At 46.3% G+C, this 27,386-nt stretch overlaps 1 long non-coding RNA gene across 3 annotated transcripts in view; it reads right to left on the reverse strand.

Moving 5' to 3' along the window:
• Nucleotides 1-26,111, reverse strand: part of LOC127486705 (uncharacterized) — a 76,367-nt gene extending 50,256 nt beyond the window's left edge. Inside the window, exons 1-2 of one of the 3 annotated variants that reach the window (XR_011386859.2) lie at nucleotides 24,919-26,111; nucleotides 24,395-24,746 (exon numbers count right to left, since the gene is read on the reverse strand). This is a non-coding gene — a long non-coding RNA (uncharacterized LOC127486705). Of the gene's footprint in view, nucleotides 1-24,394; nucleotides 24,747-24,918 lie in introns of those variants that run through there. The other 2 variants (XR_016229856.1, XR_011386858.2) reach the window with 2 other exon arrangements.
• Between the last annotated feature and the right edge of the window lie 1,275 nt (nucleotides 26,112-27,386).

Genomic DNA, 27,386 nt, shown 5'->3' on the forward strand with positions numbered 1-27,386 from the left:
TACAGGGGCTGAAAGTACAAAATTTAGAGGGCAGGCAAGCAAACTGCAGACTTGAGTTAGAGAACACTCGGGAGGGGCCGGTGTTGTGGAGCAGCAGGTAAAGTGTCTACCTGTGACACTGGCATCCCACATCGGCACTGGTTTGAGTCCTGGCTGCTCCACTTTTGGTCCAGCTCTCTGCTAATGGCCTGGGAAAGCAGTAGAAGATGGCCCAAGTAATTTGATCCCTGCGCCCATGTGGGAGACCCAGAAGAAGCCCCTAGCTCCTGGCTTCAGCCTGGTCTAGCCTGAGCCATTATGGACTTCTGGGGAGTGAACCAGCAGATGGAGGTCTCTTTCTTTTTCCTCTCTCTCTCTTTCTTCTCTCTCTCTAATTGTTTTTCAAATAAATACAATAAATCTTTTTTAAAAAGCAGTAAACCAATTATATACATTAGTACACAGCCTATCGACAGACACCCAAAAGTGAGCAAAAACACTCTCTAAGCAACCAAAATAATTTATGGATTCTGTAGGTTGATTATCCAACCTCCTTTCTGTTCTTTTCTTTTCTCAAGAGAACCCCAATTTTATTCAGATGGTCTCCTCTTCCCTACAGAGTCATGTCTTTCAAGGAATGAGTCTCTAGGAATAGATCTGATTGATCTAAAGAAAATTCCATTGCCTTTGTCAGTGGTTCTGCCCATCTTAGGCAGGTGACCTGATTTTGGCCAGTGGAATTTGAAGGAAATCTATAGTAGGGCTCCTGGGAAGTTGTTCCTGTTCTTAAGAAAGCATTCATAGGAAGACACTCTTTCTCATCTTCCTAGACATTGTCATTCCCGCATGTAACTTCTAGAACTGCCACAGCCAGGTTGATACCAACCCTAGGATAAAGCCAGTGTCAATGATGGAACAGTGGAGAGATGGAAAGAATCCAGGTCCTTGATGTTAACGCCACCGAACTGCTGCCTTGACTCAGTCTGGAGACCACCTTGTACACTTTGATCTACTTAACATCTGTGGACAGAAATATTTGGCCCCCCTTGAAAAAACAGCCTGCTTATAGATATGTGAAAGTCAAAAACACAGGAAAGGATAAAAGTGAGCAAAATAGAACTGTTCACAACCCCATCGTATTAGTCAATGTACTTGGTTCCAAGCAACAGAACCCAACTCAAGCTCACTTAGGCAGAAAAAAAGAATGCACTGAAAGGTTTCTCAAGGAGCTGGCAAAACTCCAAGGGCACTTTCCCATGGGAACCAGAGCCAAGCCTCCTAGTGTGGAAGGGCAGTGAAGGTGCTACCATCAAATCAGAGGAGCACAGCTACTGCCACCACTGACACTGCTTCCGCTGTCCCTAACACCTGTGCCACCTTCACCTGCACTGCCACTGTGATGATCAGCTTGCTGACTTCCCAAGTGTCATACCATGGGACTCAGAGAGGCAAGACAGCAACCTAGGACACAGTGTTTAAGGAGGCACTCACGCTCAGGTTGGCACAAAGGCCCGAGCAGCAGTTGCATGATCTGAGATGGCTGCCTCCTTAAAATCCACACCCTGAAACTCTGGATACCGGACTTGCCTCACTTTGTCCAGGTCCTGTGCCATCTACCCATGTGTTTCAGGGGGCAGCATCAGTGTCCAAGCCTAGAGCAAGTGACCACATGTAAAGTTGCTATGCAGTGAGCAAGGAAGGGTTTCCCCTTTCAGCTCCCACAGACAACTGGGGCAAGGCACTCTGCCAAGACAGCACACAATGGCAGACTGCCCCCACAAAGGAGCCACCACAGAGATCATCACAATTAGCACAGTTTGGAAGCACTCCCTCCAGGCTTTCTTCCATGCAGAATATTGGGTCAGTGTACAAAAATGACTTCATGTTTCTTGGGATGGTTTTTTGGTTCATAGAAAATACCCAGCATGCTAAGGTAAAATGTACTCCAAACTTCTAACCAGCATGGTGCCCTGATATTTGACCTACATCACCGCTAATTCCAGGAAATGAAACATTTTTACTAATCACATGTTAAACGTATGCTTTTATTATCAACATTCAGACAGTGACCAATCATCTCCTCTACTAACTCTTCTCAAATCTCTTTCCGGCTTGCCTGTGAGAATCCTATTGTGGCTATTTAAGTTACTGGAGGCTGGAAGATTGACAATCAAACCCCCACACCCACACACATGCTGAGGACAGATGCCTACTCAAGGATCAGCAAAAATACACTAAGAGAAACCCAGGGTGTGGAATTCACTAGACCCATTGGCTGACTTCACCGTAATAGTGATACTTAGAGAAAGAGGAAAAGCTTTTGAAGTGTAAGCAGTTTAACAAGAAGAGAGAATAGATGTTTAAACAAATCATAAATGGAAGGAAACTATAGCACAATGCAATTTTCAAACTTGCCTTTCAAAGCAACTTCCTCTTTTTCTCATTTAAACTGTTTGTTTCAAATTTACATAGTTTAATCTTTCTCAAAACATGGTCAGAAGTCTCCTTTCTTAAAATTTCACTTTCTTTCACAAGAGTATAATTACTCAGGCCCTGCGCACTGGGTGACTCCAAGTTTTGCTTTGTCTTCATGAAGCTGATTTAGTTGACAGTTGCTAAGGTGACGGCCTTTTTACAAGACACTTTGTTTATGGAGAAGAGCTAAAGGAGGGTCACTTTCTACATGAGATTTCTAGAAAAATGATCCTTGCCTTTGCCATATATGTCAGTCCAGGTCAGATTTTAAAGACAGGAGAACTAATAGATTTTGTGAGGCTTAATTTAATTAAGAACAAACATACTCCGTAAGCAAAAGCTTTAAAGCTTTCTGGCTGGGGGCTGTTTTTCATCCTTTTACTCTTTATTTGACCATTTAAACTATGAAAGTCAGATTTCACAGTGGCCACTAAGATTTAAAGAAATATGCTGTGCCCTGCATGGCTCAAGCAGCAGACATAAGAAGTCAAAAGAAGAATCACGCAATGGGAATTTTTTGAATGATTTGTTTTAATTTACAATACTTGAAATTCTTCCACCTGAATCATCTCCCGCTAGGTGATTTAGTGTTATGTTTGCACTGATTCCTGCCATCTATTCTTGTTGCTGCTGTTCTTGTCATTATCATCATCAGAGAAAATACTGCAAACCATAGGAACATCGAGGATAAACACAAAGCTACTGCCCTGAGTAGGGCTACTTAGCCAACACTCAACCCTCCCAAGCTGCTAGATTTCTTGAGAGAAATGCAGACACAGTTCCTCACCTCTGTTCCTACCTTCCTACCTCAAATGCCGTCAAGGTGAGTTTTTCAACCCATTTATGCTCAAACGTAGGTATTTGATAGAATGGGACCCAGTGGGAATACTGCAAGTGCTTCTAGGCAGATTTTCTTCATTTCACAATGAAGACACAAGACAGAGACATTCCATTTTTCTCCTCTGGTCTTTGTCATGTATAAGTAAAGCCTGAAATGGCCTTGGACATCTTGTTAAAATGTGGATAAAGACTAACATGCTGGGAGTGAAAGAATGGAAAGTTGGATGGAAGAAAACCCAGGACCACAACAGCAATGCTGAGCCACTGAAACACTGACATCAGTTTTCCTCCAGACTGCTCTGTGTCTTTACCATTCTTACAACGTAAATTTTCTGTTACTTAAGCCAGAGGCACCTGAATTCACTGTGACACGCTGTGAAGATGGCCACAGCTCTTCATCCCTCCCTGTATCCACAGTGCATGCAATGCAACTTGGCTGCCCTGACATCAAGAGGCAATGTAGCCGGCCACAGCGCGCCTGCCGCAGCGGCCATTGGAGGGTGAACCAACAGAAAAGGAAGACCTTTCTCTCTGTCTCTCTCTCTCGCTGTCCACTCTGCCTGTCAAAAAAAAAAAAAAAAAAAGAGAGAGAGAGAGAGAGAGAGAGGCAATGTAGCCATCCCTCAAATCTGGGCTGGGCTTGTGATTTGTGGTGAGCGGTAGAATGTGGTAGAAGCAATGTTGGAAAATCGAGTGTGTGGGTCTGCATCATTCCTTTCTCCCTTGTAGAATCCTGATGCCTCCATCGAGAAGACTGGGCTAGACTATGAAGGGAAGACCCTGTGCAGAGTAACCCAGTTTTCCCAGCTCCTCAGCGGATGCCAACAAAGCATCCAGCCCCCAGTCAGTGCACCAGCTGATCACATTAGGGAACACAACCAATACCAGTCCAGCCAGTCCACTGCTGAACTGCTCAGGGAACCTCAGCCCAAAATGCCCAGCTACAGAATTCAGAGTTAAATTCATGCTTGTTACTTAAAGCCACTAGGTTGTGGGATTATTTGTTACATAGCAAAGCTAACAGATACATAAATAAAAGTAAAAATACAGGCGATGGCTAAGATCAACAATCTCCCTTAACTTTATGCTTCATTCTGCAATCATTGAATATACACATATATATACATACATATATCTTAGCATTTTACATACATACATATCTGTGCTGCCAAAGTTCAGTCATTAAATATATAAGTGAGTTATGGGGAGGAAGCTGCTATAATCCAAAAGTTGTACTTTTGAAATTTATATTTATTAAATAAAAGTTAAAAAATAAATATATAAGTGAGATGTTTGCACAGTTGTGAAAATGGAATAACTGAAGGCAATACTGGCATCCCACCATCATTTCCTATTCTTGATCTACCGTAAGGTTGTCTTTATCAATAACTGACAGGAAGGAATGGGAAGCAAGGATGGGCAGTGTAAAACTGTGCACGGTCTGCAACCATTTCTATTCCCCATCAGAAAACTGTGTATCCATTCATAAACCCCATCTTCCTCTTCCCCTGGGCTAGCATAGAAGGCGGACTGTATTCCTCATGCTGCCTATAATCTAATGCAGAACTAGGCAACTTGGAAGCCTTGTAAGAAGTGGTGGGAGAAACTAATTTGAAGTCAAATCAATCATAAAATTTTACAGCAGAAATTAGCCTCAGAGGAGAGTTCAAATCCCCACATAACGTAGTCAGTTTCTTCATAATATTCCATTCACTATGCATCAGGAGATTCAGAAAGGGCAGTGAATACACCTGCACTCAAGGCGCTCACCACCCAGTGGGGAAGCTGAGGTGCTTACATAAATGCAGTCTGAAAGTAAGCTGTTAAAAAGACTTACATACTAGACTCTGTGAAAGCAAACCGAGATCTGTCCTGGGGTGGGAATGGGACATTGAAGGATGGATATGACTTAACCCCTCAACAGCAGAGTGGGAGGACGAAGTGTCAGGTAGAGGAAATCTCATGAGCACAGATATGGAGGTGAGAAGCAACAGACCAGCCTGCCAGGAGCACCAGATACTGATAACAATCTGCAAGCATGCACTATGGGAACGCTCTGATTTTTCACTTCTAAATATGGACTTCTCCTTCCTTCTTCATGTTCGTAGGTGGCATGGCCTTGATTGCCTTCCTTCCCTTAAATCCTCTATCCAAACCATCGTACAGACCAGTCAGCTCTAACCACCAAGCTATGTCTAAGTCCAGCTCCTTGTCACCTCCTCTACCACCACCAGCTGAGCCTGGTCCACATCCTCCCAGTGTTCTCCTCTCTGTGTGTGGCCACCTCCACTCCTAACCTTCCCCAGTGTGTTCTCCAAATGGCAGCCTGAGTGAGCTTGGCAAAACCTAAATTGATTTCCAACAGCCCTCCACAGAAGGGGACCACCAGCGGTTTCTTGGCAGGCTGGGCATGCAATCCAAACTCCAAGGGCTTGGAGGACCCACCTCTGCACTGTGTGCTCTCGTCTCTCACTTCTGTCTCACTTGCCTGCTGTGCCTTAGCCACACTGACCTTTAACGCTTAGTTAACTTGCCAAACTTTTCCCTCCAGAAGTGCTCTGTGGGCCCTATTGCCCCTGTCTAGCATGGGGAACCATGGCCGCCTTCTCATTCATTCAAATGTCTTCTCCCTGAAGGTGACTTCCCTGACCATCATTCTCTGTCTCCTTCTCCTGCTTCATGTTCTTCCTGTACTCTGCTAAGTGCCTGAAATTACACAACATATCCATGTGTTCACTTATTTCTTGTCCATACTGGTGTTAGCTTCCTACTGCTGCCATAAACATAGTGACTTGAACAGCACACACTTATCACCTTACAGTTCTGGAGGTCATGAAATGGGTCTCAGGGGGGCCGGTGCTGTGGCTCACTTGGTTAATCCTCCGCCTGCGGTGCCGGCATCCCATATGGGCGCTGGTTCTAGTCCCAGTTGCTCCTCTTTCAGTCCAGCTCTCTGCTGTGGTCCAGGAGGGCAGTGGAGGATGGCCCAAGTCCTTGGGCCCCTACACCCACATGGGAGACCAGGAAGAAGCACCTGGCTCCTGGCTTCGGATCGGCACAGCGCGCCAGCCCTGACAGCCATTTGGGGGCTGAACCAATGGAAGGAAGACCTTTCTCTCTCTCTCTCTATCACTGTCTAACTCCACCTGTCAAATAAATTAAAAAAAAATTTTTCAAGAAATGGGTCTCAGGGCTTGTGTTGTGTGTAGGTTGTAAAACTGCTCCCTGAGACACAGACATCCCGTATGGACAGCATTTCGTGTCCTGGCTACTCCATTTCTGATCCAACTCCCTGCTCATGGCATGGGAAACACAGCAGAAAGTGGCCCAAAAGCTTGGGTCCCTGCCACCTACATGGGAGACCCAGATGGAGCTCCAGGCTCTGGCTTTGGCTTGCCCAGTGCTGACTGCTATGGCCAAATGGGGATGAACCAGCAGAAGGAAGATCTCTCTCTCTCTCTTTCTCTGTCTCTCTGTAACTCTTTCAAAATAGGTAAGTAAATCTTTTTTAAAAAAGAAAGAAAGAAATGGCCATCAAGGGGTTAAAATCACTCTCAGTAGGGCCAGCCTCCTGAAGACATGAGTTTCTTCACCTTTTCCATCTTCTGGAAAGGAATTCCACATTCCTGGCATCCCCTCGGCCTTCTCCAATGTCAGCTGCAGCAGGTGCTTCAGTCTTGATGGGTTCCACCAAGGACTCATGGGTCAGAATCTCAGTCCCCAGTGTGTTGATGGTAATTATTGGTGGTGGGAGAGATTCCAAGATGGCAGAATAAAGAGGGAGCTTACCGCTCTAGTGCAAGAGAGACAGTTTTTTTTTTGTTTTTTTTTTTTTTTTTTTTTAAAGTGGAGAGAGCGCAAACTCGGGCAGAGTTAGGGAAAAAACTGCAGAGGAAACACCACACGAATTAGAGGGACACTGCGGATCCACATGGAGGGTGTGGACGCCCAGCACAAACAGACACAACACAGGACCCCATAAAGCGAGAGCCTTAGTACCAGCTCTGGAGTGAGGTGAGACCAGACTGCTGCAGCCCAAGCCACTGGCAATAAAGCTGCGGGCAGAGCCTGGTGTGAGTCTGGCTTAGAGCCCAGAGGGGGACAGTGTACCTGACAACCTAGAGGGAAAAAAGGGGGAAAGCATGTTTCTCTCTCTCGGACCACCCAGTGCCGGCATCCTGTAACTGGCTGAGAGAGGGCAGGTACTGGTACCATTGTGGACATACTTAACAGCTGGGCCAGCTTGTGTCTGCGAGCCCAACAACCAGCTGAGAGGAGACGCCTGAGTCTGGCTGGGAGAACTCACAGGGGGCTGGGCACTCGCAACTGTGGGAGCCTTGTGTGCTGGGACTGTGCAAACACTGTGGCTGCGTGGGAGGGTGCAGGGCGTGGCTAGGTCTCTGAGCAGTCACTGTGGGCAACTCCACACACTCAGGGCTGGCTCCCTGATTGCCTGGTGAGAGTCATTGCTGCAGGATCCACACTCACACTGAGGACTGCATAGATCCTTTGTGTGGTTCTTGTGGCAGTGCAGATGAATATTGCATCCACTGGGGCTAACGCCCAGGCAATGGTCTCCTTGGAAGAGAGGAGGCGAGCGTGAGACCATGCCAACAGAGCTGATCAAACCCTCCCCTCTGAATAAAAAAAGCAAGAGATTTACCATGCTAAACTTGAGTGTCACCTTGGACATTCCCCTCACTCTGGAGCACTGAACTGAGCTCCCAGGCCATACTCAGCATACGCCTCTGAATATACACTGAAAAAGCAGATACTCCACTAAGCCACATAGGCACAGTCCAAAGATAAAACCCATCACAGGGGAAAAAAACAAAACCCACAAGTATTTCCACAAATGCCTAAAAATAAACACAGAAGGGCCAACATTGTGGCATGGCAGGTTGAGCTGTCACCTGCAGCGCTGGCATCCCATATGGGTGTCAGATCGAGTCCTGGTACTTCATTTCTGATCCAGCTCCCTGCTTATGCACCAGGGAAAGCAGCAGAAGTTGGCACAAGTACTTGGGGCACTTTAGCCATGTAGGAAATCTGGAAGAAGCTCCTGGTTTTGGATTGGTCCAGCTCTGACTGTTATACCCATTTGGGGAATGCACCAGCAGATGGAAGGTTGATCTCTCTCTCTCTCTCTCTCTCTCTCTCTCTCTCTCCCTCTCTATCTCTATCTCTATCTCCTTATATATCTGTGTAACTCTGCCTTTCAAATAAATAAATAAATACATCTTAAAAAATAAGAACAGAAATTCAAGACACAAGAATAAGGAAGACAACATGATGCCCCCAAAGGGACACAACAACACTTTAATACTAGAATGTGAAGATGAAGAGATCGACAAAATTCCAGAAATGGAATTCAAAAAATTGGTCTTAGGATTACTTAGAAGTAATCAGAAGCAAACCCACAAATTAAAGAAATCCAGGGGGCTGGCAGTGTGGTACAGTGGGTTAAAGCCCCGGCCTGCAGTGCCGGAATCCCATATGGGCGCCAGTTTGAGTCCCAGCTGTTCCAGCTCCCTGCTATGGCCTGGGAAAGCAGTAGAAGGTGGCCGAATTCCTTGGGCCCCTGCACCCACATGGAAGACCCAGAAGAAGCTCCTGGCTCCTAGCTTTGGATTGGCACAGCTCTAGCCATTGCAGACATCTGGGGAGTGAAACAGCGGATGGAAGACCTCTCTCTCTCTCTTTCTCTCTCTCTTTCTCTCTCTCTCCCACTCTGCCTCTCTGTAACTCTGCCTTTCAAATAAATAAACAAATATTTGAATAAAGAAAATAAGAAAATAAAGAAACCCATACATGACATGAATGAAAATTTTCCCCAAGAAATTGAGATTTTAAAGAGAAATCAAAAAGGAATATTGGAAATGAAGAATTCAATAGATCAAATAAAATATGGAATGGAAAGCCTTAACAACAGACTCATTGAGGCAGAAGAAAGAATATCCAAAATAGAAGAAAAATCCCTGGAAATTTTACAGCCAGACCCCCCCCCCCAAAAAAAAAAGGAAGAAAATAAGAAATTAGAAAACTGAAAAACAGTGATGGAGATTTATGGGATACCCAACATATGGGTCTAAGGAGTTTCTGAAGGCATGGAAAGGCAGAATGGATTAGAAGGGTTTTTAGTGAAATAATTACCGAAAATTTCCCTAATTTGGAGAAAGCAAAAGACATCCAAGCACAGGAAGTACATAGAACTCCTAACAGACATGACCAGAAAAGATCTTCACAACAAAAACATTGTATTCAAATTTTCCACAGTAAAACATGAAGAAAAGATTCTAAAATGTGCACAAGAGAAATGCCAGATTACTTTTAGAGGATCTCCAATTAGACTTGCAGTTGACTTCTCGTCAGAAACCTGGGCTAGGAAACAATGGCAAGATATATCCCAAGTCTTAAGAGACTGGTGTTAGCCGGTGCCGTGGCTCAATAGGCTAATCCTCCACCTTGCGGCGCCAGCACACCGGGTTCTAGTCCTGGTCGGGGTGCCAGATTCTGTCCCAGTTACCCCTCTTCCAGGCCAGCTCTCTGCTGTGGCCAGGGAGTGCAGTGGCAGATGGCCCAAGTGCTTGGGCCCTGCACCCGTATGGGAGACCAGAAAAAGTGCCTGGCTCCGGGCTTCGGATCGGCACAGTGCGCCGGCCATGGTGGCTATTGGAGGGTGAACCAACCGTAAAGAAAGACCTTTCTCTCTGTCTCTCTCTCACTGTCCACTCTGCCTGTCAAAAATAAAAAATTAAAAAAAAAAAAAGAGACTGGTGCTGTGGCACAGCAGGTTAAAGCCCTAGCCTGAATCATCAGCATCTCATATGGGTGCTGGTTCTAGTCCTGCCCGCTCCTCTTCCAATCTAGCTCTCTACTATGGCCTGGGAAAGCAGTGGAAGATGGCCCAAGTACTTGGGCCCCTGCACCCACATGGGAGACCCGGAAGAAGCTCCTGGCTCCTGGTTTTGGGTCAGTGCAGCTCCAGCTGTTGACGCCATTTAGGGAGTGAACCAGCAGAAGGAAGATCTTTCTCTGTCTCTCCCTCTCATTGTATGTAACTCTACCTCTCAAATAAATAAATAAAATCTTAAAAAAAAAAAACTTTCAACCCAGAATACTATGCCCTGCAAAGCTCTCATTTATGAATGAAGGTGAAATAAAGATCTTCCATAACAAAAAGAAATTAAAAGAATTTGTCACCATTCAGCCAGCCTTACAAAAGATGCTTAAGGATGTTCTACACACAGAAACACGGTCATCACTATACAAGAAGATGAAGGCAGAAATCTCCCAGTAAAAGTAAAAAGGAAATCCAAAGTAAACAATAGGAATATTTATGGAAAAATGATAGGGTCAGGTCGTTATTTATCAACAGACACCTTGAATGCAAATGGCCTCAACTCTCCAGTTAAATACAGACTGGCTGAATGGATTGAAAAACAGAACACACCTATATGCTGCCTACAAGAAACATATCTCACCAACAAAGATGCATGCAGACTGAAAGTGAAAGGATAGAAAAAAGATATTCCATGCTAACAGAAACCAAAAGAGAGCTGTATAGCCATCCTAATATCAGACAAAATAGAGCTTAACATGAAAATTGTTAAAGAGACAAAGAAGGGCACTATCAATGATTAAGGAATCAATTCAACAGGAAGATGTGACTATAATAAATGTATATGCACCTAATTACAGGGCACCTGGCTATTTAAAAGAAATGTCAATGGATCTAAAGGGAGACATAAACTCCCATACATTAGTAATGGGAGACTTCAATATCCCACTTCCAGCAATGGACAGATCCACTAGACAGAAAATCAGCAAGGAGACAACAGAGTTAATCAACACTATAGACGAAATGGACCCAAAGGATATCTATAGAACTTTTTATCCTATAGTTGCAGAATACACATTCTTCCCACCAATGTATGGAACTTTCTCTAGGATAGACCACATGCTAGGCCATAAACAAGTCTCAGCAAATTCAAAAAAATCAAAATCATACCATGCATCTTTTGAATGAACCTATAAATAAACAACTCAAGAATCTCTAGGCCGGCGCTGTGGCTCACTAGGTTAATCCTCCACCTGCGGCACTGGCACCCCAGGTTCTAGTCCCAGTCGGGGCGCCAGATCCTATCCTAGTTGCTCCTCTTTCAGTCCAGCTCTCTGCTGTGTCCCAGGAAGGAAGTGGAGGATGGCCCAGGTCCTTGGGCCCTGCATCTGCACGGGAGACCAGGAGGAAGCACCTGGCTCCTGGCTTCGGATCAGCGCAGCACACTGGCCGTAGTGGCAACTTGGGGGGTGAACCAACGGAAAAAGGAAGACCTTTCTCTCTGTCTCTCTCTTTCTCTCTCTCACTGTCTAACTCTGCCTGTCAAAAAATAAAAATAAAAATAAAAGAATCTCTAGAACATAGGCAAACACAATGAAACTGAACAACATGCTTCTGAATGAACAGTGGGTCGTAGAAGAAATCAAAAGAGAAATCAAATATTTCTGGAAATGAATGAAGATGACAATACAACATATAAAAACTTAATGGAATACAGCAAAAGCTGTGTGAAGAGGAAAGATTATAGCAATCAGTGCCTAAATCAAGAAATTACAAACGCACAAATAAATGATCTGCCAATGCATCTTAAGAACCTAGAAAAACAATAGCAAACCAAACCCAAAATTAGTAGGAGAAAAGGAATAATTAAAATTAGAGAATAAACAAAATTGAAACAAACAAAAAAATATCCACAAGCAATAAAGAGCTGGTTTTATGAAAAAATAGACAAAATTGACACCCCACTGGCCCAATGAACCAAAAAAAGGGGGAGGGGGAGAACCAAGTCAATAAATTAGAGATTAAAAAGGAAATGTAGCAACAAACAGCACAGAAATAAAAATCATCAAAAATTACTACAAAGAGCTGTGTGCCAACAAGTTGGGAAACCTAGAAGAAATTAGTAGATTCCTGGACGCATATAACCTACCTAAATTGAGCCATAAAGACACAGAAAACCCAGACCAATGACCATGACAGAAACTGAATCCATAATAAAGACCCTACCAGCAAAGAAAAGCCCAAGACCAGATGGCTTCGCTGCTGAATTCTACCAGACATTTAAAGATGAACTAACTCCAATTCTTCTCAAGCTATTCAAAAAAACTGAAAGGGAGGGAATCCTACTGAACTCCATCTATTAAGCCAGCATCACCTTATTTCCCAAACCTGAAAAAGAAAGATACAATAGAGAAAGAGAATTATAGACCAATTTCCCTGATGTACATAGATGCAAAAATTCTCAACAAAATTCTAGCCAATTAAATCCAACAACACTTCAGAAAGATCTTTTACCCAGACCAAGTGGGATTTATCCCTGGTATGCAGGGATGGTTCAACATTTGCAAATCAATCAATGTGATATATCACATTAACAAACGAAGAGCAAAATCCATATGATTATCTCAATAGATACAGAGAATGCATCTGATAAAATACAACATCCTTTCATGATGAAAACTTTGAGCAAATTGGGTATAGAAGGAATGTTCCTCAACACAATTGGGCAATTTAAACCAACCCACAGCCAGCATCCTATTGAATGAGGAAAAGTTGGAAGCACTCTCTCTAAGATCGAGAACCAAATAAGAATGTTCACTCTCACCGTTGCTATTCAATATAGTCTTGGAAGTTTTAGCCAGAGGCATTAGGCAAGAAAAAAAATCAAAAGGATAAAAATTGGGAAGAAGGAAGCAAAACTATCCTTATGTGTAGATGACATGATCCTATATCTAGGGGATCCAAAAGACTCCACTAAGAGACTATTGGAACTCGTAAGAGTTTAGTAAAGTGGCAGGATATAAAATCAACACAAAAATAAATAGCCTTTGTATATACAGACAATGCCATGGCTGAGAAAGAACTTCTAAAATCAATCCCATTCACAATAACTGCAAAAAAATTAAGTACCTTGGAATAAATTTAACCAAGGACATCAAGATCTCAACAAGGAGAATTACAGAACATTAAAGAAAGAAATAAAAGGGGCTGGTGCTGTGGCGCAGAGGGTTGACGCCCTGGCCTGAAACGCCGGCATCCCATGTAGGTGCTGGTTTGAGTCCTGGCTGCTCCATTTCCAATCTAGCTCTCTGCTGTGGCCTGGGAAAGCAGTGGAAGATGGCCCAAGTCCTTGGGCCCCTGCATCCATGTGGGAGACCTAGAAGAAACTCCTGGCTCCTGGCTCCTGGTTCCTGGCTTTGGATTGGCACAGCTCTGGCCATTGCAGCCAACTGGGGAGTGAACCAGCAGATGGAAGACCTCTCTCTCTCTCTCTCTCTCTCTCTCTGTCTCTCCACCTCTCCTCTCTCTGTGTAACTCTGACTTTCAAATAAATAAACAAATATTTTTTAAAAAAGAAAGAAATAGAAGAAGACACAAAAAAATGGAAAAATTTTCCATGCATACGATTGGAAGAATCAATATCATCAAAAGCAATTTACAGATTCAATGTGATGCCAAACCAAATACCAAGGACACTTCTCAGATATAGAAAAAACAATCCTAAAATTCATATGGAAACACAGGAGACCTCAAATAGCTAAAGCAACCTTATATAACAAAAACAAAGCTGAACGCATCACAATACCAGATTTCAAGACATACTACAGGGCAGTTATAATCAAAACAGCCTGGTACTGGCACAAAAACAGATGGATACACAAATGGAACAGAATAGAAACTCCAGAAATCAACCCATGCATCTATAACCAACTTATCTTTGACAAAGTCAATCCTTGGAGCAACGACAGTCTCTTCAACAAATAGTGCTGGGAAAATTGGATCTCCACATGAAGCAAGACCCCTCTCTTACACCTTACACAAAATTCCAATCCAAATCGGTCAAAGACTTAAATCTATAACCCAATACCATCAAATTATTAGAAAACATAAGCAAAGAGTTCTTGGAAAAGATCCCAGAGGTACAGGCTATCAAAACCCAAATTGACAAATGGGATTACAAGAAGCTGAGAAGCTTCTGCATAGGTAACACTGCAAAGGAAACACTCAGCAAAGTAGAGACTACCATCAAAATGGGAGAAATTATTTGCAAACTATGCAGCTGATAAAGGATTAACATTCAGAATATATAAAGAGCTCAAGAAACTCAGCAACAACAAAACAAACAACCCAGGTAATAAATTCACAAAGGACTTAAACAGGCATTTTTCATAAGAAGAAATCCAAATGGCCAACAGACACATGAAAAATGCTCAGGATCACTAGCCATCAGGGAAATGCAAATCAAAACCACACTGAGGTTTCACCTCACCCCAGTCAGAAAGACATTCACACAGAAATCAACAAACAACAAATGCTGGCAAGGATGTGGGGGAAAAGGTACCCTAATCCACTGTTGGTGAGAATGTAAACTGTTATAGCCACTGTGGAAACAGTATGGAGATACCTCAGAAATGTGAATATAGACCTACCATACGACCCAGCCAGCCCACTCCTGGGAACTTAGCTATAAGAAATGAAATCAGCATATGAAAAAATTACCTGTACTCCTATGTTTATCACAGCTCAATTCACACTAGCTAAGATATGGAATCAACACAAATGTCCATCAACTGAAGACTTTATGGAATATGTACACCGTGGAATACTAGACAGCAGTAAAAAAAATGAAATCCTGTCATTTGCAACAAGATGGATGCAACTGGAAAACATTATACTTATTGAAATAAGCCAGTCCCAGGGCTGGTGACGTGACGCAGTAGGTTAATCCTCTAACTGCAGTGTTGGCATCCCATATGGGCACCGGTTCTAGTCCTGGCTGCTCCTCTTCCAATCCAGCTCTCTTTTGTGGCCTGGGATAACAGTAGAAGATGGCCCAAGTCCTTGGGCCCCTGCATCCACATGGGAGGTCGGGAGGAGGCTCCTGGCTCCTGGCTTCAGATTGGCGCAGCTCTAGCCTTTGCGGCCATTTGGGGAGTGAACCAGCAGATGGAAGACCTTTCTCTCTGCCTCTCCCTCTCACTGTCTATAGCTCTACCTCTCAAATAAATAAATAAAATCTAAAAAATAAATAAATAAAATAAAGAAATACGCCAGTCCCAAAAGGACAAATACCATATGTTCTCCCTGATTTGTGGTAACTAATGGAGAGCATCTAAAAGGTGATCTATAGCCATGAAATTGACACTTTGAGAGCAATGACTTTGAACAGCCCTTGTCTCAATTGTTGAGGAACCATCTTTTTTTTTTTGACAGGCAGAGTTAGACAGTGAGAGAGAGAGACAGAAAGAAAAGTCTTCCTTCTGTTGGTTCACCCCCCAAAATGGCTGCCACAGCTGGCGCTGCGCCGATCCGAAGCCAGGAGCCAGGTGCTTCTTCCTGGTCTCCCATGCGGGTGCAGGGCCCAAACACTTGGGCCATCCTCCACTGCCTTCCCAGGCCACAGCAGAGAGCTGGACTGGAAGAGGAGCAACCGGGACAGAATCCGGTGCCCCAACCAGAACTAGAACCCAGGGTGCCGGCACCACAGGCAGAGGATTAGCCAAGTGAGCCACGGCACCGGCCAATCTTTTTTTTTATACTATTTGTTGAACTCTTTACTTAGTTTAGAGTTAATCTTCTGTATATAAAGTTAATTGAAAATAGATCTTAGTAAAAAAATTAAAATGTCAATAGGAGAGGGTGGAGGAAGAAGGGTGGGAGGGTGGGTAGGGTGGGAAGAATCACCATGCTCCTAAAATTGTACTTACGAAATGCACTAAGTTTGTATACCTTATGTAAAAGATTTCTGGGTTAAAAAAAAAATAGTGGGACCTCTAGGAGGTGTGGCCTAGTGTGAGGTCATCAGGTTACCAGGGGCATGCTCCTTATGTAGTAGCTGGTTCTCTGGAGACTGTGCTGAGTTCTCATAAGAAGGTTGCTCTAAAGGGTAAGCCTTGGGGCTGGCAGTGTAGCATAGCGAGTAAAGCCCCCTGGCCTACAACACCAGCATCCCATATGAGCGCCAGTTTGAGTCTCAGCTTCCACTTCCAATCCAGCTCGCTGCTAACGTGCCTGGGGAAAGCAGTGGAAGATGGCCAAGTGCTTCAGTCCCTGCACCTGTGTCAAAGACCCAGAAGAAACTCTTGGCTTTGGTCAGGCCCAGCTCTAGCCATTGTGACCATTTGGGAAGTGAACCAGGAGATAGAAGATTTCTCTCTCTTACTCTCCCTCCCTCCCTTCCTTCCTCTCTGTCTTTACCTCTCTCTGTAACTCTGCCATTCAAATAAAATAACCTAAAAAAAAAAAAAAAAAAGAGTAAGCCTGGTCCCTCCCCAGCTCTCTGGCTTCCTGTCATGCCATGTGATCTCTGCATCATAACACTCCCTGCCATGAGGTCCCCACAAGAGCCAATGCTGGGGCCAGGACTGTGGCATAAGGGTGGGGGACGGTTCAAGTCCCGACTGCTCCATTTCCAATCCAGCTTCCTGATAATTTACCTGGGAAATGCAGCAGGAGATGGCCAAAGTGCTTGGGCCCCTGCAACCCGCATGGGAGACCTGGATGAAGCTCTGGGCTCTGGCTTCAGCCTGGCCAATGCTGACCATTTTGGCCATGTGGAGAGTGAACCAGTGGATGGAGGCTCTCTCTCTCTCGCTCTCTCTCTCTCTAACTCTGCCTTTCAAATAAATAAATCTTTAAACACAAAACAAAAAGAGCCAATGCCATGCTCTTTAGACTTCCAGCTTCCAAAACTGTAAGCTAAATAAGCCTCTTCTCTTCCTATGTTGCTCAGCCCCAGATATTTTGTTATAGCCATGGAAAACTGACTAACGTAGCAGGCCAACCCCTCCACACATGGCCTCTCTCTGGCACTCACTCCTATGCCTCCTTCTTCCATCTCTTAAGGACTCTTGGGATTGTACAAGCCCACCTGGGTATTTCAGGATACTATTCCTGCTTTCAAGTCAGCTTATGAGCCACCTTAACTCCATCTGCAACCTTAGTTCCTCTTGCCATGTAACCTACACCTTCATGGTTTTCAGGGATTAGAACATGGATGTCTTTGGAATACCAATACCCTGCCTGCTACCCCATATACACATACACTTGAATGCAAGTTTCATGAGGACCAGGACCAAGTATTCTTCACCACCCTCCCATGCCTGCTGCATAGCAATGTATGACGTTACTTCAAAATGTTCATGGCAAATAGATTTGAAAGATAAGTTTCTTTTGGTACAAACATTTTTGAAATCTATGCATAGTGTTTTCATAATATACATTTTCCATCCATTTTTACAAGTTTCTATGTATTCATTTTAGTTACTTGAAAGGCAGAGGGATAGAAAGGGAGAGTTAGAAGCAGGCAGAGAAAGATCTACTGGTCACTCCCCAAATGTCCACAACAGCCAAGGCTAGGCCAGCCCAAAGTCTGGAGCCCAGGACTCAATTCCGGTCCCCCAGGTGGGTGGCAGGGGTCCAAGTACTTGAGCCATCACCACGTGACTCCCAGAGTGTGCACTAGCAGGAAGCTGGAATCGGAAGCACAGTCATGATTCTAACCCAGGCACTCTGATGTGGGATGCAGGTATCCCCTCATATATAAGGCTCAAAAAAAATTTACACCAAAATAACTTATCTTTTAATCCCACTTTCCACAAATTTAATTTATATTTTCCACAGACATTGTTCCAAGTGCATGTGTGGAAAGAATTATTGAATACAACATATGCCTGGCCCCAATTTCATGTTCACAACTACTCTCTGAAGTAAGAATAGTTATCTGCACTTTACATTTTTTTTTTTTATTTGACAGAGTTATAGACAGTGAGAGAGAGAGACAGAGAGAAAGGTCTTCCTTTTTCCGTTGGTTCACCCTCCAATGGCCGCTGCAGCCGGCGCACCGCGCTGATCCGAAGCCAGGAGCCAGGTGCTTCCTCCTGGTCTCCCATGCAGGTGCAGGGGCCCAAGCACTTGGGCCATCCTCCACTGTACTCCTGGGCCACAGCAGAGAGCTGGACTGGAAGAGGAGCAACCTGGACTAGAACCCGGCGCCCACATGGGATTCACGGCGCTGGTCCCCTGCATTTTACATTTGAGGACCTACAGCCACAGTCGGTGCCAGAGCCAGGACACAAACTGAAACAAACTCCGAGACCCGTGCTCTAACTACTATGCTACAGCCCCTCAAAGGGGGGTTGGGGTGGGGCTAGGAAGATGAGGCTCTAGCAGAATCTTGCCCCAGTGAACTCTGGCCGGCTCGGTAAGCACAGGGAGAATGCCAGTCTCCTTGACGCACTGCGTTGCACTCCCTGTCTAGACACTGTTGATGAAGACATGCTTCCTAGCGGAGGGCCAAGCTCATTTGGATCCTGCAGCCAGGTGTGGGTTCGGCCCAGCCGAGCATCCACAGGTCCCTGGGGAGACTTTCAAGCTAAATGGGAACCCTGCATCTTTCCTCAGTAGGCCTTCTGTGTACGGTGTCCCTCTGCGTTCCTTCCCTGGAGCACTGAGATGAGCTTTGAAGAAATTCAGAAACCGGCAGGCGCCGTGGCTCAATAGGCTAATCCTCCGCCTTGCGGCGCTGGCACACTGGGTTCTAGTCCCAGTCGGGGCGCCGGATTCTGTCCTGGTTGCCCCTCTTCCAGGCCAGCTCTCTGCTGTGGCCAGGGAGTGCAGTGGAGGATGGCCCAAGTCCTTGGGCCCTGCACCCACATGGGAGACCAGGAGAAGCACCTGGCTCCTGGCTTCAGTTCAGTGCGAAAAGGAAAACCTTTCTGTCTCTCTCTCTCACACTATCCACTCTGCCTGTCAAAAAAAAAAAAAAAAGAAACTCAGAAACCATCATCACCCTCTTTTCAGAGCGAAATCAGAGCCTCCCCAGCAGCTGGCTTCTGTAATCCTGCTCATGGGTGTCCCACTGGTCCCACTTAAAGACCAAAGGTCCCTCCCACACAGAGACACACCCCTTGCTCCCAACCTCAGCACCCAGAATGCCTCATGGAGGGAGAATAAGTGAGCAACTTTCCCTAACCTTGTCCCTCCACTCCTCCCCCAAATTTCTACCTCCCAGGCCAGGAAAATGGGTGGGTAAGGCATTGTTGTTTGATGAATAGCTGGGACCCTCCCAGAGGAGGCTGCAAAGGAGAATGGAGAGTGGGTGGCCAAAACATAGTACTTTTCTTTTGCTGGTAAATAATCCAGAAAATGGCTAATTCCCACAAACATAATCAAGTTAGCAATCCATGTGCAATTTGGCAGTATGGTTGCTAGTCAAATAATGACTTAAATTGCTCATGGGATTTTTTTAAAAGGAAAATCTACTTAGTCATTTTAATAAGGATATTCCTTAGAGACAAATTTTTCCAAGAATGTAGAGGGGGAAAAAAGACTAAGGTCAAAGCATTATCTCCAGGTCTGTGTCAGAAGAGTTGTCCAGAATACATTATCTTCCCTTCAAAGATCCAGCAACTGTACCCACACATCATACATTCTCACACTCTCTCTCTTCCTCGCTCGCTCCATCACACAGGTGCACATGCTCAACCATCATGTTCATTCATACACACACTCCCTCACTCACACACTTCCTCCTGCTATTTCCCAATGGTGCTGGCATTCTCCCAGCCCTTCTGCTGGCTGCTGTCCCACCCTCTATACCCAGGCATCATTCCACCATAACGGCAGCACTGGCGTCAACGAGCGTTACCCAGGTAAGCTATTGATAAGCTACGCGTCAGCTGGAACCCCAGCTCCATCGGTTACTCTCTAAAATGATGTCAGGCAAATTAACTTTTTTGGGCCTCTTTTTCTCCACCTGAAACTGGCACAACAACAGTATCTACATCACACTTGATACTGACCATGGACTGCACTTGGCATTATTGCAGGTGCAGGGGGAAAAGCAATTTAAAAAAAAAAAAAATTCTGGCCCTTAGGAAGCTTACCTTCTGGTCAGGGAGGAAAATGGGTCTCAAACAAACAAACAAAAAATCTGATAATTTCAGGTAAGTACTATTAGACATAAGACATTAGCATGGTAGAAATTTAGGGGAAAGAGGTAAGAGACGACTTTAAAGACAGTCACTCATGCTCCTCACCTCCTGGTATTCATGTTCTCTTATGAGTCCTTTCCACACTGAACAGGCTGATCAAGGTAACCACAGGACACTGTGGAAATGGTGGGGTGTGGTTCCCAAGGACAGGGCGCAAAAAACACAGCAGTTGCCACATCACTCACTCTGGAGCAAGCCGGCTGCCACGTGGTGAGGACCTTCAAGTAGTCCCACGGACAGTCCTCTGGCAAGGTAGTAACACAAGAGGCCTCTTGCCAACAGCCAGCAGCACCAACCTTGCCAATAGGCAATGCCACCCTGCCATGTTTCAGGTGATCCCCCAACCTCTGTCACGGCTTCAGCTGAGTGCTGCCCCAGCAAACTCATAAAAGGACTCCAAGCCAGAACCACCCAGCCAAGCTGCTCCTAATTCCTGACCCACAGAAACCGTGACACCTAAGCCTGGATTGTTGGTTTAAACTGCCAAGATTCGAGACCATGTGCTACACAGCAACAGATCGTGCATACAGAAAGCTTTGACTAGGATAAGGAAGGTTCCAGAGAGCATCCCTGAGATCGGGATACAGTGAGGATTAAATAAATAACATGAACATAGGCCCTGGCGCAGGGTTAGACATTCGGTCCATGTGCAGTTAACCTTCAGGATGCCTGCTTTTGTTACTGGAGATGAAACTACCCTTCATCCAACACCCTCATAGTACAGAGGAGAACCTTGGGAATCGATAAACTCCGGACACTTGCACACAGCACCCAGCGCAAGCGTCCCGCAAGGTAAGTCTAAGGCCGCATCGCCCACCTTCTCCTGGACCCTAAGCCAGGCCTCTTTCTTTTTATATGGGGATCCTTCAAAATGGGTTATATGAGGGCTCACTGTAAACGGAATTAAAAGGTAAGTGTGTTTTGATGTAAAAAAGGAAATAGAAATCCATGCGCAGTTTTTTCGTAAAGCACGTTTTCCATGAAGAGCCCTCATACACTCGATTGCTACCTTCTTTAACACAAGGCCGCTAGAGTGAGGCTGTGGCTCTCCTGAGTCTGCCCGGCTGCCCTTAGCTATGCAGAGAGCGCAGGGGACAGAGGAAACAGACAGGTGCCGGAGCAACTCCCCCGCGGTCAGCCCACGAGGAGCCCCTCAGAAAGCCAAAGCTAGGGCCAGACGAGTGGTTCTGAGTTTCTGTGAATTCTCTCTTGGCTGCCGAAGGCGCCTAGGAACCCGACAGCTGTTTTCAATAATTTGATGCTAATCGCTTGAATGGCCATGGGGAGGATGAAGAAGGAAAAGGCAGAATGTCTGTGAAGCCCAGAGCCTGTCTGTGCTTCAGCTCAGCAGACCTCCCGACAGGCTGCTTCCCACATGCTGCTGCTTCCCGTCGCATTCTTCCGTGAGGTCAAGGATGTGACCCACTCTCCCCTCTTCCGTGAGGTCAAGGATGTGACCCACTCTCCCCTCTCGGTGGCCGCCACACCCATGTTCTCCCCGGGCGTCCTGTTCTTCCCTCCACCGCCACGACCAGATGCAGAGTAGCACGCGTCGCCCATACCACCCTCCTTCCCTGTAGCACCAAGAGGAGTTCACGGGCACTGCTGAGAAATGGGCCATGGACCTGCAAATGCACAAAGTGGGGTAAATTACAGAACTACACAATCTTTGGCTGTGACCCCACCACTCCCTGACTTACACCTTTCAGTCACTCCGCATTTTCTGCAGAACAAATCCCAAGCTGTTGAAGGGGGCACTCAAAGCGCCTCAAGCCCTTGCCTTGGTTCAAATCCCTCCCCTGCCCTGGCTGGCTCAGTGCCTTTGAGCCGGTTGCTTAAATTCTTCGTGCCTCATTTTCCTCTAAAGGAAAACAGATAATAAGGGAATCAGGTAAGTTGATGCGTATAAGACTTTTGATCTGTCATGCAGTCCGTGCTCAGATTAATTATCACTATTATTATTATGAACACCTTTGCAAATTTACCCATTACGTCATCTCTTACACCTGCTTGAAGACCCCTCTCCTGTGTGCCACGCTGGTAATCACCTCCAGGCTTTCTTGCTCTACTCCCCTGGCTCACATCAGATCTTCAGGGAGGGTATTCGGCACAAGCAAGCCTTTGGGAAGCATTCCATAACCATGTGTCATCGCTACAGGCTGACCAGGGCCCTCTCTTCCAGGCTCCTATGGCAGCCCATACACACCTCCATCAGGATCTAAGAATACATGTGCAGGTTTCATTACCTATCGCTGCATAACAAACTATTCCAAAACTTGATGAGTTAAAGCAAAATCCATTTTATTTGCTCATAACTCAAGAACTGAGGCAAACTTGGCTGGGCAGTTCTGCTCCACGCAGCACGGAGGAGGTTCCTCACTCAACTGCGTTCAGCTCATAGCTGGGGTTAAGGCGGCCCCTGAAGGTTGGACTCACACATGCAGTGCCTCAGTGTCCTCTCGCATTCTCAGTCCCTGTGGCTAGCCTGGGCTTCCTCACAGCATGGTGGCCTTCTTGGACGTCAGACTCCTTAGAAGGCGACAAACGCTCCTTGGAAGAAGTATTTTAAGAGTGACACAAGCAGAAGCTGTGTCACTTTTAAGGCCCAAACTCAGAAATTACACAACATGGCTTCCACCATGTTCTGGGGACCAAAACCAGTGACACAGCCAGCCTCAATTCAAAGAAAAGAGTAGGAAGAATTTGTGGCCATCTTCAAGCCACCACCACATGTTCCTCACCCAACAAGATTCCGAGCTCTTTGAAGGCAAAGACAGAATTCCATTAGCCTTGGTATCCCCCGTAGCCACTTAGGAATGGTGCCTGCTATGGAGTAGGTGCTTCCACAGTTGTTGTTGAACTGAACTCCCACACAAACACGGCAAAGCTGTAGAGGAGGAGGAGCTATCCTGACAAAACCCCCTAGGCAGCTCCTCTGGGAGCTGTCAGAGCCTCCCCGCCCACGACCTCTGCTTCTTGTCAAATCCATCTTTAGTGTGTTCCTGGCACAACAAGGTGTGCAAGCAATGCCAAAGTCACTAATCAAGTATCAGTGCCTCGACCTGGCTTTACTATGGATAAAGGGCAGAAGTGAAAGAAGTTAGTATAGCTGGAATGTTCTACATGCCCAGCCAAAGGACAGATAAAATGTGAAATGTGTCTATGTAAATATTTCCAGCCCACTGCTGAGGAGGTCAGGAGCATCCCCAACCAAGAGGCCGCTCCAGTCTCCTTATTTGGGAAACCCTCCCCCAAGCCTCATGCAATCAACAGTCAAAGCAAGGACCAGACAATGAGGCTCACTCCCAAATGCCCTGGAGAGAGTCCTGTTGTTTTTGCCCCTGGCCCCGGGCAGCAGCCCGAGATTACTACAAGAATGCAAACCTCCCAAGACCAGGCGCCAAGGGCAGAACCAGGAGGAGGTGAGAGTGTAGGGTGAGTCACTCAGACCACCAGCAATTGTCTGCGGAGAGAATGTCCATGCCTCGTGTACTGCCAACATTGGCACAGGAACTCAACTTTTAATGAGTAAACCATTGAGAGGAAAACAAATATAACTTGAAGCTATCTGAGTAAGTAGGTTTGCTTCTCTGTTCATCTTAGTGTCTGCACATCCTTGTTGATGAGATGTATCAGCTCCATTACTAACCAGGAACCTCCAACCGCTGGAGATCCCTGGGGAAACATACAGACAAGAGCCCACCGGACACCTGACGAAGTGGAGGAGCCGCTCTCCTTCCCTTGCCATAGCCAAGGACAACTTGGCACATGCCAGCCAGTCCCAAGGGAATAACTCATACAAGCCAAGGGTGTTCCAGATGCATGAACAACTGACCGGTATAACAACTCTCTGGAATCCCGAGAGTGAAAAGCATTGCCCAAGTCCCCATGTTGTCTTCCCATGAGGCAACCAAGGGTGCGGAAGACAGGGAGCAGGGGAGAGTGCAAACCCCTTTGCTACACACCACAAGCCAGGCAGAACCCTAGCAGCCATACTATGTGGGAAGGCAGGTAGGGGCGGGGCCACAGTCACCGGGCTACCATATTCCTTTCTCCATGTTCTTTATTTTCCCCCAAAACTAGGTTATAATGCAAGAGGCCCACACCAGACACCCACACGTCCAACCAGCAGACATTTAGTGGGTGCCTCCATATACCAAGCCCTGTGTCAGGTGCAGGAGACAGCAAAGAACCCAAGAGAAGAGGCAGCTGCTACATTGGAATTTTCCAACAAAAGCAAATAACGAGACAGTTTCAGGTCCCGATAAGTAAGGTGAGCGGCAAGTGTAGTAGAGAATGGCTTCTTCGGGTGGGAAGCCAGGAAGGAGTCCTTTGCAGCTGGGCCGTCATGAGGACACACGGACTGCCATCACCTAGGCGAGAAGCACCCGAGGCAGCTGGAAAGACAAGTGCACAGACAGAAATAGGCTGGGTGTTTTTGAAGAACAGAAAGCAAGCCAAAGTGAATAGAACTGCTTCTCAAATTACTATTGGGTTACGTCCCCCGATAAGCCCATCACAAGTTGAAAACATCGTTAAGTTAAAATGCATTTACTACATCCGGCCTACCTAATATCGTCGTTCAACAACTCGGCACACTGCAGAGTCAGCTGTTAGTCCCTGTAGCTGTTGCGGCTGCGGTCACTGCCCAGCATCCCGAGAGAGTATCAGACTGCATTCCTCTAGCTCAGGATAAGATCAAAATTCAAACACATATCACTTTTGTGCCACGGTAAAATCCAAAATTGTAAGTTGAGCCCATTTTATAATCCTCCCTGGGAGAAGGTTAAAAAAAAAAAGTTTGGGATCCTCGGTCATCTTCGTGTCTGCACTTCCTGGCCGATGGGATGTGGCTGCATAGCTTCTCAGGCCCACTGCAGCCCCGGGGAGGAAGCCGGGCTGGGCGCAGGCTAGCCCGGGAGCCATCTTGACCCGGAAGGAAACCGATGCAGCAGATCCGGGTCAGGGGGCGGGGCATGGAGGACCGTGAATCCCGGGAGGCCAGGGGACGAGAAGGGGGAGAGGGCTGATGCAAGTCTTCTCCACGCACCAAGTGCAGCATCACTGTACCCACTGCTCTCAAGCCGTCAGCTGCTGGTGTGGAAAAATGACAGTGAGCCACTCAGTGAAAGAGCCGGCCATCTCCATCACCACAGGGCCGGGTGACCACTGTGGTCTGCGGGACAAGAGTGTGGCCCACGGACGCACAGACAACGTCGGTGCTTTCATGAATGGCTGAGCAGATGGCCTAGGTTCCCCGCACAGACCGCTGGGGTCATGGGGCAAGCTGGATGACCTGTTTGTGACAGGCGAACATCACCCTGACCGTGGGGCAGCAGCCGCAGGTCATCCATGAGGAAGCTTTCCTCCAAACGCTCTAAGTAGGACTGCCCCTCAGCAGGCTCCAGCCCCAATTTGGGGACCTCCAGTGTTCTCCTGAGCCAACTTCCCGCCATCCCTCACTGCCCAGACAGAGCCTGGGAAGGGAGCAGGGCCAACCCAGAATCCCGGGTCACAGCTGCCTTTGGCAGGGTTCCACCTCCCAGACTCGCCCTGGCCTTGGGGCAGGTGACAGGCCTCTTTTTGCTCATTTGCAGTGGAACCGCTGATTTGCTGGTTTACGGAATCTGTCCAATGGTTGTTAACCCTCTCCCAGTGAGGATTAAGAAATGGGCTCGGCTTGAGCCTCCTCCAAGTGTCCCTGTTTCTCTTGCAGTTATGATCACTTTCTCATTGAATCAAACAGATACCACCAAAAAAAAGAGAGAGAGAGAGAGAGAGAGAGAGAGAAACGAAACCCAGCATGAGGCAAAGAGGGGTTACATCATGCAGGGCATTGTTTATTACAGTAAAGAACTTGGAATTGGTTTTTACCCCACACTTTGCCTAAACTTTAGTACTCCCTATTATCCTGCACTATGATGCTTCACTGATCGGAAACTACAGTGTTCTACAGCAGTGGTCCCCTGACCGGTAACCATCAGCACCACTCTGGGAAGCTGTTAAAAATGTGAAGGAGGCTTTCGCTGTGCTGCAGCGGATTAAAGCCCTGGCCAGCAGTGCCCGCATCCCCTATGGGCACTATGCTCCACTTCCGGTCCAGCTACCTGCTAATGCACCTGGGAAAGCATTGGAGGATGGCCCAAGTGCTTGGGCCCCTGCACCCACATGGGAGATCCAGGAGAAGCTCCTGGTTCCTGGCCAGGATCAGCTCAGCTCCAGCCATTGTGGCCATTTGGGGAGTGAACCAGCAGATAGAAAACCTCTCTCTCTCTCTCTCTCTCTCTCTCTCTCTCTTTCTCTCCCTCTCCCTCTCCACCTCTCTACCTCTCTCTCTCTCTCTCTGTCTCTACCTCTCTCCATAACTCTGTCTTTCAAATAAATAAAATAAATCTTTAAAAAACAAAGTTGGAAGGCCTGGGCCCCACCACTCTGGGGCTTGAAAATGTTTGAATTCCAGCAATTGGTGTTTAACTCTGATGCTTGGTAAAGTTTGAGAGCCCCTGTTCCAGAAGAAAGGATTTTCTGGATTGCTGCAACCTCCTTAAATGCAAACGTGCTCTTAAGGAAGACAAGGATATATGTCTCACACCTGTGACCCTCATTCTGTGGGCTGTGACACCATGATACTCTTAGGGTCTAGGACAAAAGCAGATAGAGGTAGTGGTCCCTACACTTAATGGGCCCAACATGGCTATTCTCTAATTTTTTTTTCCCTGCTTGCTTTTTCAAACTAATTATTTATTTACTTGAATATTTATTTATCTGAGGATATCATACTCCAGAGAGACAGACAGATCTTCCATCTGCTGGTTCACTCCCTAAATGCCCACAACAGCCAGAGCAGGGCCAGACTGAAGCCAGGAGCTAGGAACTCAATCCGAATCTCCTAGGTGGGTGGCCAGGACCCAAGAACTTGATGCATCACCTGCTGCCTCCAAGGATGCACGTTAGCAGGAAACTGGCGCGGAGAGCAGAGCCAGACTCACACCCAGGCACTGGCACTCCGACGTGAGATGTGGTTGTCTAAGCAGGGG

This window comes from Oryctolagus cuniculus, chromosome 2 (genome assembly GCF_051225735.1).
Source record: "Oryctolagus cuniculus isolate XC-2025 breed Fujian yellow rabbit chromosome 2, ASM5122573v1, whole genome shotgun sequence".
Classification (NCBI taxonomy): domain Eukaryota; kingdom Metazoa; phylum Chordata; class Mammalia; order Lagomorpha; family Leporidae; genus Oryctolagus; species Oryctolagus cuniculus.